The 16416-nt window shown below is 40.1% G+C and overlaps 1 protein-coding gene across 1 annotated transcript in view; it reads right to left on the minus strand.

Annotated features, from left to right (window-relative positions):
• Positions 1 to 16416, minus strand: part of NSUN7 (NOP2/Sun RNA methyltransferase family member 7) — a 340200-nt gene that overhangs the window by 212264 nt on the left and 111520 nt on the right. The window lies entirely within an intron of this gene.

The raw sequence follows: 16416 nt of genomic DNA on the forward strand, positions 1-16416 counted from the left end.
CTGCGGAAGGTCATACCCTTGGACAGATGGACCCGACATAGTCACCAGAGAAGAGAATCTCTGGTCTCTTGGTCCAGGTTTAACAGGGGGACAAATCTGTGTAATCCCCGTTCCTCTGACTGAGCATGCATAGTTGCAGCGGTCTGAAATGTAGACGTGCAAACGGTACTATGTCCCTTGCCGCTACCATTAAGCCGATTTCATTCATGTACTGAGCCACCGAAGGGCGCGGATGGGATGAAAAAACACGGCAGAAATTTAGAAACTTTGACAACCTGGACTCCGTCAGGTAAATTTTCATTTCTACAGAATCTATCAGAGTCCCTAGGAGGGAAACCCTTGAGATTGGGGATAGAGAACTCTTTCCTTGTTCACTTTCCACCCATGTGATCTCAGAAATGCCAGTACTACGTCCGTATGAGACTGGGCAATTTGGATGTTTGACGCCTGTATCAGGATGTCGTCTAAATAAGGGGCCACTTCTATGCCCCGCGGTCTAAGGACCGCCAAAGCGACCCCAGAACCTCCATAAAGATTCTTGGGGCTGTAGATATCCCAAAGGAAAGAGCTACAAACTGGTAATGCCTGTCTAGAAAGGCAAACCTGAAAAACGATGGTGATCTTTATGCATCACAATGTGAGGATAAGCATCCTTCAAATCCATTGTAGTCCTCTATTGACTCTCCTGGATCATAGTTAAGATGGTACGAATAGTTTCCATCTTAAATGACGGAATTCTGAGGAATTTGTTTAAGATCTTTAGATCCAAAATAGGTCTGAAGGTTCCCTCTCCTTGGGAACCACAAACAGATTTGAGTAAAAACTCTGTCCCTGTTCCTCTCTTGGAACTGGATGGATCTCGTACACAATGTAAGAATGCCTCCTTCTTTATCTGGTTTGCAGATAATTGTGAAAGGCGAAATCTCCCCTTTTTTGGGGGGGGAATCTTTGAAATCCAGAAGATATCTCTGGGATATAAATTCCAATGCCTAGGGATCCTGGGCATCTCTTGCCCACGCCTGGGCGAAGAATGAAAGTCTGCCCCCTATAGGATCCGTTACCGGATAGGGGTCCGTTCCTTCATGCTGCCTTAGAGGCAGCAGCAGGCTCCTTGGCCTGCTTATCTTTGTTCCAGGTCCGATTGTCTCCAGACCGCCTTGGACTGAGCAAAAATTCCCTCTTGTTTTGCCTTAGAGGAAGAGGATGCCACACCTGCCCTGAAGTTTTTAAAAGGCACGAAAATTAGACCTTTTTTTTTTTTTTTTTTTTTTTTTGGCCCTTGATTTGGACCTATCCTGAGGAAGGGCATGACCTTTTCCTCCAGTGATATAAGCAATAATCTCCTTAAAACCAGGCCCGAATAGGGTCTGCCCCTTGAAGGGAAGTTAAGTAGCTTATTTATTAAAGTCACGACAGCTGACCATGATATAAGCCATAGCGCTCTGCGCGCCAGTATAGTAAAAAACAGAATTCTTAGCCGTTAGTCTAGTCAAATGAACAAGGCATCAGAAAACAAAGGAATTGGCTAGCATAAGCTTGTCAAATATATTCATCCAATGGAGTCGCTTAACTGTAAAGCCTCATCAAGAGACTCAACCCAGAACGCCGCAGCAGCAGTGACAGAAGCAATGTATGCAAGGGGCTGCAGGATAAAACCCTGTTGAATAAACATTTTTTATCCATTGGATCTAAAAAGCACAATTGTCCTCGTCAGAGGTAGTGGTACGCTTAGCTAGAGTAGAAACTCTTCTCTCCACCTTAGGAACTGTCTGCCAGAAGTCCCGTGTGGTGGTAACTATTAGAAAACATTCTTCTAAAAAATAGGAGGGGAAGAGAACGGCACACCTGGTCTATCCCATTCCTTATTAAAAAATTTTTAATAAACCTCTTTAGGTATTGGAAAAACATCAGTACACACCGGCACTGCATATTATTTATCCAGTCTACACAATTTCTCTGGCCCTGCGATTGTACACATTCATTCAGAGCAGCCAAAGCCTCCCTGAGCAACAAGTGGAGGTTCTCAAGCATAAATTTTAAATGTAGAAATATCAGAATCAGGTTAAATCATCTTCCCTGAGTCAAAAAAAATCACCCACAGACTAAGCATATTGTGAGGTAGTATCATACATGGTTCTTAAAGCGTCTGTATGCTCTGTATCTACCCCCAGAGCTAACTGCTTTCCTTTAATTTCAGGTAGTCTGACTAATACTGCTGCCAGAATATTATTCACCACCTTTGCCATGTCTTGTAAAATAAACGCTATGGGCGCCCTTGATGTACTTGGCGCCATTTGAGCGTGAGTCCCTGAAGCGGGAGTCGAAGGGTCTGACACGTGGGGAGAGTTAGTCGGCATAACTTTCCCCTCGACAGAATCCCCTGGTAAAAGAAACGCTATGGGTGCCCTTGATGTACTTGGCGCCATTTGAGCGTGAGTCCCTAAAGCGGGAGTCAAAAGGTCTGACACGTGGGGAGAGTTAGTCGGCATAACTACCCCCACGACAGAATCCTCTGGTGATAATGTTTTTAAAGACAAAAAATGATCTTTATTGTTTAACATGAAATCAGTACATCTGGTACACATTCTAAGATGTGGTTCTACCATGGCTTTAAAACATAATGAACACAGAGCTTCCTCTATGTTAGACATGTTAGAACAGAATAATAATGAGACTAGTAAGCTTGGAAAACACTTTAAATCAAGTTAACAAGCAAATATATAAAACGTTACTGTGCCTTTAAGAGAAACAAATTTTGTCAAAATTTGAAAAACAGTGAAAAAAAGGCAGTAAAACAAACAAAATTTTTACAGTACATGTAATAAGGTAACAGAGCATTGCACCCACTTGCAAATGGATGATTAACCCCTTAATGCAAAAAACAGATAAAAAAAACGACATAGACGTTTTTAAAAACAGACACAACAAACTGCCACAGCCAACAGTGGGAAGCTTCAGTTAACTGTTTCTATGCAAAATTTAAGCCAGCCATGTGGAAAAAACTTAGGCCCCAATAAGTTTTATCACCAAACATATGTTAAAAAACGATTAAACATGCCAGCAAACGTTTTAAAACACATTTTTACAAGAGTATGCATCTCTATTAATAAGCCTGATACCAGTCGCTTTTACTGCATTTAAGGCTATACCAACATTACAGTGTTATCACCAATGTACGTTAAAAAACGATTAAACATGCCAGCAAACGTTTTAAAACACATTTTTATAAGAGTATGTATCTCTGTTAATAAGCCTGATACCAGTCGCTATCGCTGCATTTAAGGCTTTACTTACATTACTTCGGTATCAGCAGTATTTTCTTAGTCAATTCCATTCCTAGAAAAATATTTTACTGCACATACCTTATCTGCAGGAAAACCTGCACGCCATTCCCCCTCTGAAGTACCTCACTCCTCAGAATGTGTGAGAACAGCAAATGGATCTTAATTACGTCTGCTAAGATCATAGAAAAACGCAGGCAGATTCTTCTTCCAAATACTGCCTGAGATAAACAGCACACTCCGGTGCCATTTAAAAATAACAAACTTTTGATTGAAGAATAAACTAAGTAGAAAGCACCACAGACTCTCACGACCTCCTATCTATGTTGAGGCTTGCAAGAGAATGACTGAATATGGCAGTTAGGGGAGGAGCTATATAGCAGCTTTGCTGTGGGTGGACTCTTGCAGCTTCCTGTTGGGAAGGAGAATATATTCCATAAGTAATGGATGATCCGTGGACTGGATACACTTAACAAGAGAAATTTGGGTTCAGTGTCCCTTTAAATTATTTAAACATAACTACTGCAGTCTGGCTTTTGCACACCTTACTTGAAATTCCTGGCAGTGAAGGGGTTAATCAGTTAGCTTGTAAGGTTAAGAGTAGACATTACCCTCCCACCTGACACCTCCCACATCTTGATCCCTACCTGATCCCTCCCAAACAGCTCTCTTCCCTCCCTCACTTCCCACTGGTCACCACCATCTTAGTTACTGGCAAAAGTTGTTTTTCCCCCTCTTTCTCACAGTATAGTGATCCCTCCTCAACTCTCCCACCTCCCTGATCCCCCCAAACATCTAGTTATCCTTCCTACTAGTATTGGCTATCTTAGTACCCAGTTTATATGTTTTTTTTAATTTATTGTAGTGTAGTGGTGCCCCCTATCTCCCCCTTCCTGAAATCTTTAGTTAGGGTGCCCCCTTCCAATTCCCCTTTTTCTGTACTGTAGCTTCCTATCCCTCCCTCTCCCTTCTCCTTTTTTTCTGTACAGTAGGGCCACTCCCACAAACCTCTCTTTGCCTCTGTACTGCCCACCCGCATCAGATAGTGGGACAGACGGGTGGACACACAGTGTCACTGTCTGTAACGAAGTGGCATCTGCCTTCATATAGTAATGGAGCACTGATTGTGCTCCTTTACCATATGAACAGATGCCTGCAGCTTAGGAGCAAATTTGCTTTGTTGTCTTGATATTCTTAGTTGAAATCTCATATGCTAATTTCTAAGCCCTTTAAGGCAGCCTCTTATCTCAATGCATTTGTCAATTTTTCACAGATAGAGAGCGTTAGTTCATGTGTAACATATAGATTGTGTTCACTCCCGTGGAGTTACTTATGATAGGGCACTAATTGGATAAAATGCAAGTCTGTCAAAAGAACTGAAATCCTAGCATAATGCCGATCGGCAAGCACAGCTATTGGCTCTTGAAAAAAATAGCGTTTTGCTGTGGGCGGCTGGAGGCACTCATCTTGACAAACTGCAAGAAAATAAAGAAACTTTCAGCATAACGTTTTTTATACTTCATGACGGAAAGTTCCCTTTATTTATAGCACTGGTAAATCCTAGCATTTCAAGAGCACTAGGATTTACCATCACTTTAATTATTAAAAATTGGAATGCTGGTGCACTGAGAATATCTAGCTATGTTTCATATGCACGTGCAAAGAATTTTGCCAATACATGTATATTGCAAATGTGTTTCTATTCAATGTGTAATTTATCTATGTGCATTTCAATTTTGAACGGAATGTCCCATTAACAGGGACATGAAACCAAACATTTTTGTTTCATGATTCAGATATATAATACAATTCTAATTTTTTTTCCAGTTTACTACTATTATTAAATTTGCTTGTTATTCTGTGATGAGGAGATATCTAGATAGGTAGCACGCACATGTCTGGAGAAAGAAAATAGTGCTGCGATATAGTGCTCTTGCTAATGTAGCACTCATGAACTTACTTTCCTGCTTTTTAACAAAGGATAACAAGAAAAGAAGCTAATTTGATCATAGAAAAAAAATTGGAAAGTTGTTTAAAATTCTATGTTTTATCTGAATCATGAATTACACATTTTGGGTTTTATGTCCCTTTAAAGGGGCAGTAAACACCTTGGAATTTTAATACAAAAACTGTTTAGTTGAGCATAGTAAAACAATGCTGCAATATACTTAAATGGTTTATTTTGCTCCTTTTCATGTAAATTAGTTCAGAAAATTGTGCTTTTCTAATACTCACAACTGAAAAAACACACGACTGCAGTAAACACAATGTTAAAGGGACATAATAACCAAATGTTGAAGCACTTGAAAGTGACGCAGCATAGCTGTAAAATGCTGGCTAGAAAATATCACCTGAACATATCAATGTAAAAAAAAAGAAGACTTTACCACAAAATTTCCTAAGTATTCACATCCCACTGTAAAGAGAATAAGCAGCCAATCAGGATGCTAGTCCCAGGACATGCAAGGAGGTGTGCATCTGGCACATGCAGGCATAGTCATGTTATTCAGTTTAAGGAAGTTTACTAAGAAATCTCTGAAGATTTCAGTGAAAGCTCATGCGCTCACGGCAAAGCCATGCATGACCTCAGCAATTCTGATGCGGGCGGAGGATCGGCAGTATGTTTTCCATAACGCAGTGGTAAATATTTAAAAGAAATCTTTGTAAAGTTTAATGAATTAAAGTGCCACTATTTTTACGATTATTTTTAGATACTGGGCACTAATACCTTAAACTTTACAATCACTTTTTACAGTTATGCTGACAAATGGAATTAGAAATATTGAAAAACAGCTGATACTCACTTTAGCACAACTACAAAAATGCAAAGCAATACTGAACAATAAGATTTTACACTTTTACTTTACCACAACTACAAAAATTCAAAGCAACACTGAACATTTAGATTTGACTTTTAAGTTAGTCAAGAGAACAAGACTTTGGCAAAGCTAAGCATTTTAATGCATCCTCAGACAATACACGGGCTACATAACCCAAGTGATCTGTGTCTTTATGACTGTTTCCATGGCAATATATTGTACTCCTACACTATCTCAGCTCATGCAGCACTTAAACTGAATGTGCTGGGAAAAGGGCACAATATTTCATGTCAGTGCTATCCTGTAAGGATTAAAAGATCAAGCTCCCAAACTGGCCAGCTTCTGTTGCTACTGATAAACAGCCTGACATAAACTTGTTGCCATGCAACCCTTTTACTGATGCAATGATATTGTTTCTTAGCATTGAGAATTCTCCCAAGCCTGGAGAGGGCAGACTATCTTGCTATAAATCACAAAATCTGTTTCTTGGGATGTCTAAAGCTTTTATGTTTCCTCTCCTACACAGAATACAGAGAGTTTACAAGATAAATACAATGACCAGATGCAATTAAGGGATGACACGTTAAAGCCATTTGGGCAACTCAATAAATCAATCCTTTTTTTGCCAATTGCTCTAACATGAAAATCTTTCTATATGCCAAACCATGTGGAAGACATCTAGATTGGAGTTTTATTTTAACTGCAAAGGAAATAGTCACTATAGATAATTTTTCATAGTAACAGTACTTACAAAAGAAACTCTGCACAACCAAAGTGTCTGTATGTCTGTTAAAATAAAAACATATTTTAGTGTAATAGATAAAGACTCCATTTGCTGCCCTTGGGATTGGAGATAAATGAAAATGTTTCCTCTTAATATTTTATGTAATATATGGATTTATCAATGTTAGTAAGAGTGTGGTTCTATTCTAGTATTCTATTATGTGTTATTGTGTCTGCAATACATTCAAACATACAAGGACATATAAAAAAAAATAGATTACAATTAAATATCTTATTAATCATTCTGTCAAACTAATGTTACAGTGAAATCACTTTTGTATCTCTAGAAATTATAACTGTCCATTTAGCAGAAGCTAAAATAATAAATATCATACATGTTCCACTACTGATTTTATTTTTATAAGAATAATATACATAAGTATAATGTAGTCTAAATTCAGCATCATCTAAGTCAACATACAATGTATGAAGCTTTTCTTCATGTAATTCATATTATCATATGCCATGTGATGTCATGCTATTGATGATGTAATATATTATGTCATTGGTGAAATCAGGGGTACAGAATAGAAAGGTCAAAATTGAAATGTGCACGTATGCATTTCGCTTTACGATAGAAACGTTTTTCCATCATACTACCATTAGCAAAAATACTTACAGTAAAAGTTAATACTGGTTTTCAGTGGCATACGTACATATGCTGTGAAGGCCTGTGCACCAGTATTCAAACAACACACCTTCACAAAGAGTCAGCAGTAGCTTGTATGACACAGCCACAATATATACCACCTCCAGCTCGCTGAGCTTTAATACTCACGCATGGGCCCTTACAGCATACGTGCGTATGCAGCTGAACAATAGTAATAACTTTTATTAGAAGCATTCTTTCATTTAAAATCGAAATGCACTGAAGTACATTTTATTTTGTTACCTTTCTATCCCTTTAAGTGTGGAATTTCCTGTCTTTTTAATGCCTGAATGAACAGGTAAACTCTTGCATTGAGGTTTTGCCTAGGAATTTTGTGGCTTTTTTAAAAAAAAAAAAACAAATGATAAAAAACATGAAAATATTTATTTTAAAACAAAACTTAACCAGAAGGTTAGGGGCAGCTGTAAAACATTTATCTTAAAGGGGCAGTCTATACCAAGAAATGTTTTTGTTTAAAAAGATAGATAATTCCTTTATTGCCCTTTCCCAGTTTTGCATAACAGACACTGTTATATTAATACACTTTTTACCTCTGTGATTATCTCATATCTAAGACTCTGCAGACTGCTCCTTATATCAGTTCTTTTGACAGACTTGCATTTTAGCCAATCAGTGCTGATTTATAAATAACTCCACGTGTTATCTTTATGACACATATGAACTAGCACTGTCTAGCTGTGAAAAACTGTCAAAATGCACTGAGATAAGAGGCGGGCTTAGAAATTGTCATATGAGCCTACATAGGTTTAGTTTTCAACTGATAAAGTAAATTTGATGATAAAAGTAAATTGGAAAGTTGTTTAAAATTGCATGCCCTATCTGAATCATAAAAGTTTAATTTTGACTTGACTATCCCTTTAAGGTGCTACTTAATTTCATATTTGAAAATTCAAGACCATTAAAAAAAAATGTTCTTTATAAGTTAAATTTTTACAAATGTAAGCAGCAGTGCCCCATAATCCAGAGTGTGTGGGGTAGGAGGGTGCCGGATAATCCCTGAGGGACCCCAGAGTAGTTGTGAAAGATTGCGGGGGACAGAGACCCCAATAACCTCAGCTGTGACCTATAAGCAGACTGCACAGACAAGAGGCCAGGGAATTACTTAGACTGAAGATCCAAAAGGAAAAAACCCAGAGAACAGCCCAACAGTTCCATCCAGCACATTCACTGGTTTTAGTGCAGAGTCAGGATTCTCAGCAGGCCCAGCAAATAGGCACCACAGTGGAGAAAATGGGGGATGCAACTAGGCAACTTCCTACCAACCATAACAAGGAACAGGTGCACAGGGATTCTACTCAGATGAAGGGGCAAGATCTCTGATTAGCCAGTACACAGCTAGCAGTGCACAAAAGGTTCAGATTATGTGAAAATAAACTGTGCATCCCAGAGGCACATGTAATAGGATATGGTGCACATTTCAAGGACAATATGAAAGCCTAATTGGGGGAGGTACCTGCAAATCTCAGGGCTGCCAATGCCATGTTCATACAAAAACAGTTGCAGGATTCTACTGCCAGGGGGCAGAATGAGCTACAGGCTGCATCGGAGGATCCCTTCAACACCTTAAAACAACTGGGCCATGCAAATGTTGTGTCCTTGAGCATCAGGATGGCAAAACCACTATGTGTTTGTGAGTGGAAAGGATAAACATGAAGAGTTATCACATCAAGGGGGTCCCTTTGATATGCACCTGGAGTTGTATGCCACTTCCCTTTGCGCCTCTTTTTTGGGGGAGGTGTCATGGAGGTCTCATGATTTTAGGAGGTCAGGGTTTTTTTTCTCTCTCTTTGCTTTTTCTTTTATGCTATTTACAGCCCTGTATCAGAAATATCTAAAAGAATCAGACTTATGGGACCACTGACTTTTAACTGCAGCTGGTTCAACAGGATACAGGGGGGGGTAATTAAGCCTTTGCAATACAGTGATTTTTATGATTCAAATATGGCAAAGACAGTGACAGAAAACAGTGTCTCCATCCAGACACAGCCTTAGGTCAATCAGAGGTGACACTAGTATATCTTCAAATATGCTTTTATCACATATATGACACTGGATGATAATAATTTGACAACAATGACATATTTGGTATCAAACTAATCCTCATGATTTCACAAGGGGATTGCTTATATGTATTTATGTACTGGGTATTCATAACAAAAAGTTATCAATTCCATCATTTCAGCCAAGGATGTAAGATATTTATGACATGCCTTAAAGGAGAAGGGTGGTCACTCTATTTGCCCACTCTAAAAGGGGCCTGACCAGAAATCTGACTTCAAAGAACAGGGTATATAACTTTGATTTCAACAATATAATTTTGCCATTTTACATGGGAGGCTGTCTGCTACAGCGTATTTTGACTATCCTCCATTCCATTTCCCTGGAAGCAGAAAACTATATTTTAAAGTTATAGGTTCTATAATATTTCCCCCTTTCATTTTTGAACACTGTTTTGCTGTGTGTACTTGTTTATTAACTTTTTTTTGTATATAAATGCACCGTGACTCTTTATTTTGTTCATAATAAATATTCCTTTATTACGTTTTGCCTTTGTCTAATATTTGAACCATGTTAATGAAAGTGACTGGTAACACTATTACTGTGGATTTTTTTTAGATTAATTTATGCTAAATTGTGTTTTGGGATTTTTATTTTCTCAGTCTAAGTTTTCCTTAAGATTTCCCATATAATATCTTAGGTAGCTGTATGCCGGAGGGCGGATTCATTTTTGGGATTATATATACACTCACCGGCCACTTTATAAAGGTACACCTGTTCAATTGCTTAGTAACACAAATTGCTAATCAGCCAATCACATGGCAGCAACTCAATGCATTTAGGCATCTAGATGTGGTGAAGATGACTTGCTGAAGTTCAAACCGAGAATCAGAATGGGGAAGAAATGGGATTTAAGTGACTTTGGACGTGACAAAGTTGTTGGTGCCAGACAGGCTGGTCTGAGTATTTAAAAAAAATGCTAATCTACTAGGATTTTACGCACAACAATCTCTAGGGTTTACAGGAGAATTGTCTGAAAAAAGAGAAAATATCCAGTGAGCGGCAGTTGTGTGGATGAAAATGCCTTGCTGATGTTAGAGGAGAATGGGCAGACTGGTTCGAGATGATAGAAAGGCAACAGTAACTCAAATAACCACTCGTTAAAACCAAGGTATGCAGAATATCATGTCTGAATGCACAACACGTCGAACCTTGAAGCAGATGGGCTACAGCAGCAGAACACCACACTGGGTGCCACTCCTATCAGCTAAGAACATGAAACGGAGGCTACAATTTGCACAGGCTCACCAAAATTGGACAATAGAAGATTAGAAAAACATTGACTGGTCTGATGAGTCTTGATTTCAGCTGCGACATTTAGATGGTAGGGTCAGAATTTGGCGAAAACAACATAAAATCATGGATCCATCCTGCCTTGTATCAACGGTTAAGGCTGGTGGTGGTGTAATGGTGTGGGGGATATTGTCTTGGCACACTTTGGGTCCCTTAGTACCAATTGAGCATCGTTTAAACGCCACGGCCTACCTTAGTATTGTTGCTGACCATTTACATTCCTTTATGACTACAGTGTACCCATCTTCTGGTGGCTACTTCTAGTAGGATAATGCACCATGTTATATAGCTCAAATCATCTCAAACTGGTTTCTTGAACATGACAATGAGTTCACTGTACTCCAATGGCCTCCACAGTCACCAGATCTCAATCCAATAGAGCACCTTTTGGATGTGGTGGAACAGGAGATTCACATCATGGATGTGCAGCCAACAAACCTGCAGCAACTGCGTGATGCTATCATGTCAATATGGACCAAAATGTCTGATTTCCCAACACCTTGTTGAATCTATGCCACAACAAATTAAGGCAGTTCTAAAGGCAAAAGGGGGTCCAACCCAGTACTAGCAAGGTGTTCCTAATAAAGTGGCCAGTGAGTGTATATCGGCATGCATGTCTGACATAGTAAAAACAATGCATCTCACATACACAAACTTCAAATTATAAACACATAACTTCCAAAATGGATATAAACTTCAAAATGACACAACTTGCAAACTATTGGAAACTGATATTAAAAAAAAACATCTGCACATGCTTAGCAAATTAAATTTCTGCTATTTATTTTTCCTACTACTCATGCACAAGCAACATCAGCTAAAATACCACTTTAAAAAGCTATATTTTGCGAAATTAAATGGATATAAAACCCACATTTTTTATTTCATGATTCTGTTAGAGCATGTGTTTTAAACAACTTTCTAATTGACTTCTATTATCATTTTTCCTTTGTTCTCTTGGTATCTTTTGTTAAAAAGTGGGGACGTATGCTTAGGAGCCGGACCATTTCTGGAGCACTATATGGCAGCAGTATTGCAAGAATGTTATCTATTTTTAAGAGCACTAGATGGCAGCACTATTTCCTGCCATGCAGTGCTCCATATGCCTACCTAGGTATCTCTTCAAGACAAAATATCATGGGAACAAAGCAAATTTGATAACAGAAGTAAATTGAAAACTTTGTTAAAATGGCATGCTCTGTCTAAATCACAAAATAATGTTTTTGGGTTTCATATTCCTTTAAAGGGACATAAAACAAGTTGGGATAGAGACAAAATACAATAATATGTACTTTAATTACTTTACCTGCAAATTTATACTTCAGTGCCTCGACATTAACCCTTTTTTTTAAGTTTCCGTATAGTAAAGCTCTAATTTATGCTTACCTTATAAATGTATTTATTTCTGGGCATGGAGAGTCCACAACGTCATTCCAATTACCAGTGGGATATTCCAACTCCTGGCCAGCAGGAGGAGGCAAAGAGCACCCCAGCAAAGCAGTTAAGTGTAACTTCCCTTACCCATAATCCCCAGTCATTCAGCCGAAGGAATAAGAAGAAACACAAGGGTGAAAAGGTGCCTGAGGTTTACTAAAAAAAACTGCCGAATTAGAATTTAAAAAGAGGGCGGGGGCATGGACTCTCCATGCCCGGAAAGAAAGAAATTTATCAGGTAAGCATACATTTTGTTTTCTTTCCTATGGCATGGAGAGTCCACAACGTCATTCAAATTACTAGTGGGAACCAATACCCAAGCTAGAGGACACGGAATGAACAAGGCAGGAGGACCTAAACAGAAGGCACCACTGCTTGAAGAACCTTTCTCCCAAAAGAGGCTTTAGCCGAGGCAAAAGTATAAAATTTGTAGAATTTGGAAAAAGTATGCAAAGAGGACCATGTTGCCTCCTTGCAAATCTGTTCCACAGAAGTTTCATTTTTGAAAGCCCAAGAAGAGGAGACAGCCCTAGTGGAATAAGCAGTAATTCTCTCAGGAGGCTGCTGTCCAGCAGTTTCATAAGCAAAACGAATCATACTTCTTAACCAGAGGGAAAGAGTAGTAGAAGTGGCCTTCTGACCTTTACGCTTACCAGAGAAAACAACAGGGTGAAAATCTTTAGTAGCTTGGAAGTAAAATTTTAGAGCACGCACAACATCCAAGTTATGCAAAAGACGTTCCTTATGAGAAGGATTAGGACAAAAACAGAATTTATGTTTACCTGATAAATTACTTTCTCCAACGGTGTGTCCGGTCCACGGCGTCATCCTTACTTGTGGGATATTCTCTTCCCCAACAGGAAATGGCAAAGAGCCCAGCAAAGCTGGTCACATGATCCCTCCTAGGCTCCGCCTTCCCCAGTCATTCGACCGACGTAAAGGAGGAATATTTGCATAGGAGAAACCATATGATACCGTGGTGACTGTAGTTAAAGAAAATAAATTATCAGACCTGATTAAAAAAACCAGGGCGGGCCGTGGACCGGACACACCTTTGGAGAAAGTAATTTATAAGGTAAACATAAATTCTGTTTTCTCCAACATAGGTGTGTCCGGTCCACGGCGTCATCCTTACTTGTGGGAACCAATACCAAAGCTTTAGGACACGGATGAAGGGAGGGAGCAAATCAGGTCACCTAGATGGAAGGCACCACGGCTTGCAAAACCTTTCTCCCAAAAATAGCCTCAGAAGAAGCAAAAGTATCAAACTTGTAAAATTTAGTAAAAGTGTGCAGTGAAGACCAAGTCGCTGCCTTACATATCTGATTAACAGAAGCCTCGTTCTTGAAGGCCCATGTGGAAGCCACAGCCCTAGTGGAATGAGCTGTGATTCTTTCAGGAGGCTGCCGTCCGGCAGTCTCGTAAGCCAATCTGATGATGCTTTTAATCCAAAAAGAGAGAGAGGTAGAAGTTGCTTTTTGACCTCTCCTTTTACCAGAATAAACAACAAACAAGGAAGATGATTGTCTAAAATCCTTTGTAGCATCTAAATAGAATTTTAGAGCACGAACAACATCCAAATTGTGCAACAAACGTTCCTTCTTTGAAACTGGATTCGGACACAAAGAAGGCACGACTATCTCCTGGTTAATGTTTTTGTTAGAAACAACTTTCAGAAGAAAACCAGGTTTAGTACGTAAAACTACCTTATCTGCATGGAACACCAGATAAGGAGGAGAACACTGCAGAGCAGATAATTCTGAAACTCTTCTAGCAGAAGAAATTGCAACCAAAAACAAAACTTTCCAAGATAATAACTTAATATCAACGGAATGTAAGGGTTCAAATGGAACCCCCTGAAGAACTGAAAGAACTAAATTGAGACTCCAAGGAGGAGTCAAAGGTTTGTAAACAGGCTTGATTCTAACCAGAGCCTGAACAAAGGCTTGAACATCTGGCACAGCTGCCAGCTTTTTGTGAAGTAACACAGACAAGGCAGAAATCTGTCCCTTCAAGGAACTTGCAGATAATCCTTTCTCCAAACCTTCTTGAAGAAAGGATAGAATCTTAGGAATTTTTACCTTGTCCCAAGGGAATCCTTTAGATTCACACCAACAGATATATTTTTTCCATATTTTGTGGTAAATTTTTCTAGTTACAGGATTTCTGGCCTGAACAAGAGTAGCAATGACAGAATCTGAGAACCCTCGCTTTGATAAGATCAAGCGTTCAATCTCCAAGCAGTCAGTTGGAGTGAGACCAGATTCGGATGTTCGAACGGACCTTGAACAAGAAGGTCTCGTCTCAAAGGTAGCTTCCATGGTGGAGCCGATGACATATTCACCAGGTCTGCATACCAAGTCCTGCGTGGCCACGCAGGAGCTATCAAGATCACCGTTGCCCTCTCCTGATTGATCCTGGCTACCAGCCTGGGGATGAGAGGAAACGGCGGGAATACATAAGCTAGTTTGAAGGTCCAAGGTGCTACTAGTGCATCTACTAGAGTCGCCTTGGGATCCCTGGATCTGGACCCGAAGCAAGGAACCTTGAAGTTCTGACGAGAGGCCATCAGATCCATGTCTGGAATGCCCCACAACTGAGTAATTTGGGCAAAGATTTCCGGATGGAGTTCCCACTCCCCCGGATGAAATGTCTGACGACTCAGAAAATCCGCTTCCCAATTTTCCACTCCTGGGATGTGGATTGCAGACAAGTGGCAGGAGTGAGTCTCCGCCCATTGAATGATTTTGGTCACTTCTTCCATCGCCAGGGAACTCCTTGTTCCCCCCTGATGGTTGATGTACGCAACAGTCGTCATGTTGTCTGATTGAAACCGTATGAACTTGGTCTTTGCTAGCTGAGGCCAAGCCTTGAGAGCATTGAATATCGCTCTCAGTTCCAGAATATTTATCGGGAGAAGAGATTCTTCCCGAGACCAAAGACCCTGAGCTTTCAGGGGTCCCCAGACCGCGCCCCAGCCCACCAGACTGGCGTCGGTCGTGACAATGACCCACTCTGGTCTGCGGAAGCTCATCCCCTGTGACAGGTTGTCCAGGGACAGCCACCAACGGAGTGAATCTCTGGTCCTCTGATCTACTTGTATCGTCGGAGACAAGTCTGTATAGTCCCCATTCCACTGACTGAGCATGCACAGTTGTAATGGTCTTAGATGAATTCGCGCAAAAGGAACTATGTCCATTGCCGCTACCATCAAACCTATTACTTCCATGCACTGCGCTATGGAAGGAAGAGGAACAGAATGAAGTATTTGACAAGAGTTTAGAAGTTTTGATTTTCTGGCCTCTGTCAGAAAAATCCTCATTTCTAAGGAGTCTATTATTGTTCCCAAGAAGGGAACCCTTGTTGACGGAGATAGAGAACTTTTTTCTACGTTCACTTTCCACCCGTGAGATCTGAGAAAGGCCAGGACAATGTCCGTGTGAGCCTTTGCTTGAGGAAGGGACGACGCTTGAATCAGAATGTCGTCCAAGTAAGGTACTACTGCAATGCCCCTTGGTCTTAGCACCGCTAGAAGGGACCCTAGTACCTTTGTGAAAATTCTTGGAGCAGTGGCTAATCCGAACGGAAGTGCCACAAACTGGTAATGCTTGTCCAGGAATGCGAACCTTAGGAACCGATGATGTTCCTTGTGGATAGGAATATGTAGATACGCATCCTTTAAATCCACCGTGGTCATGAATTGACCTTCCTGGATGGAAGGAAGAATTGTTCGAATGGTTTCCATTTTGAACGATGGAACCTTGAGAAACTTGTTTAGGATCTTGAGATCTAAGATTGGTCTGAATGTTCCCTCTTTTTTGGGAACTACGAACAGATTGGAGTAGAACCCCATCCCTTGTTCTCCTAATGGAACAGGATGAATCACTCCCATTTTTAACAGGTCTTCTACACAATGTAAGAATGCCTGTTTTTTTTATGTGGTCTGAAGACAATTGAGACCTGTGGAACCTCTCCCTTGGGGGAAGCCCCTTGAATTCCAGAAGATAACCTTGGGAGACTATTTCTAGTGCCCAAGGATCCAGAACATCTCTTGCCCAAGCCTGAGCGAAGAGATAGA

This window comes from Bombina bombina, chromosome 2 (assembly GCF_027579735.1).
Source record: "Bombina bombina isolate aBomBom1 chromosome 2, aBomBom1.pri, whole genome shotgun sequence".
Taxonomy (NCBI): domain Eukaryota; kingdom Metazoa; phylum Chordata; class Amphibia; order Anura; family Bombinatoridae; genus Bombina; species Bombina bombina.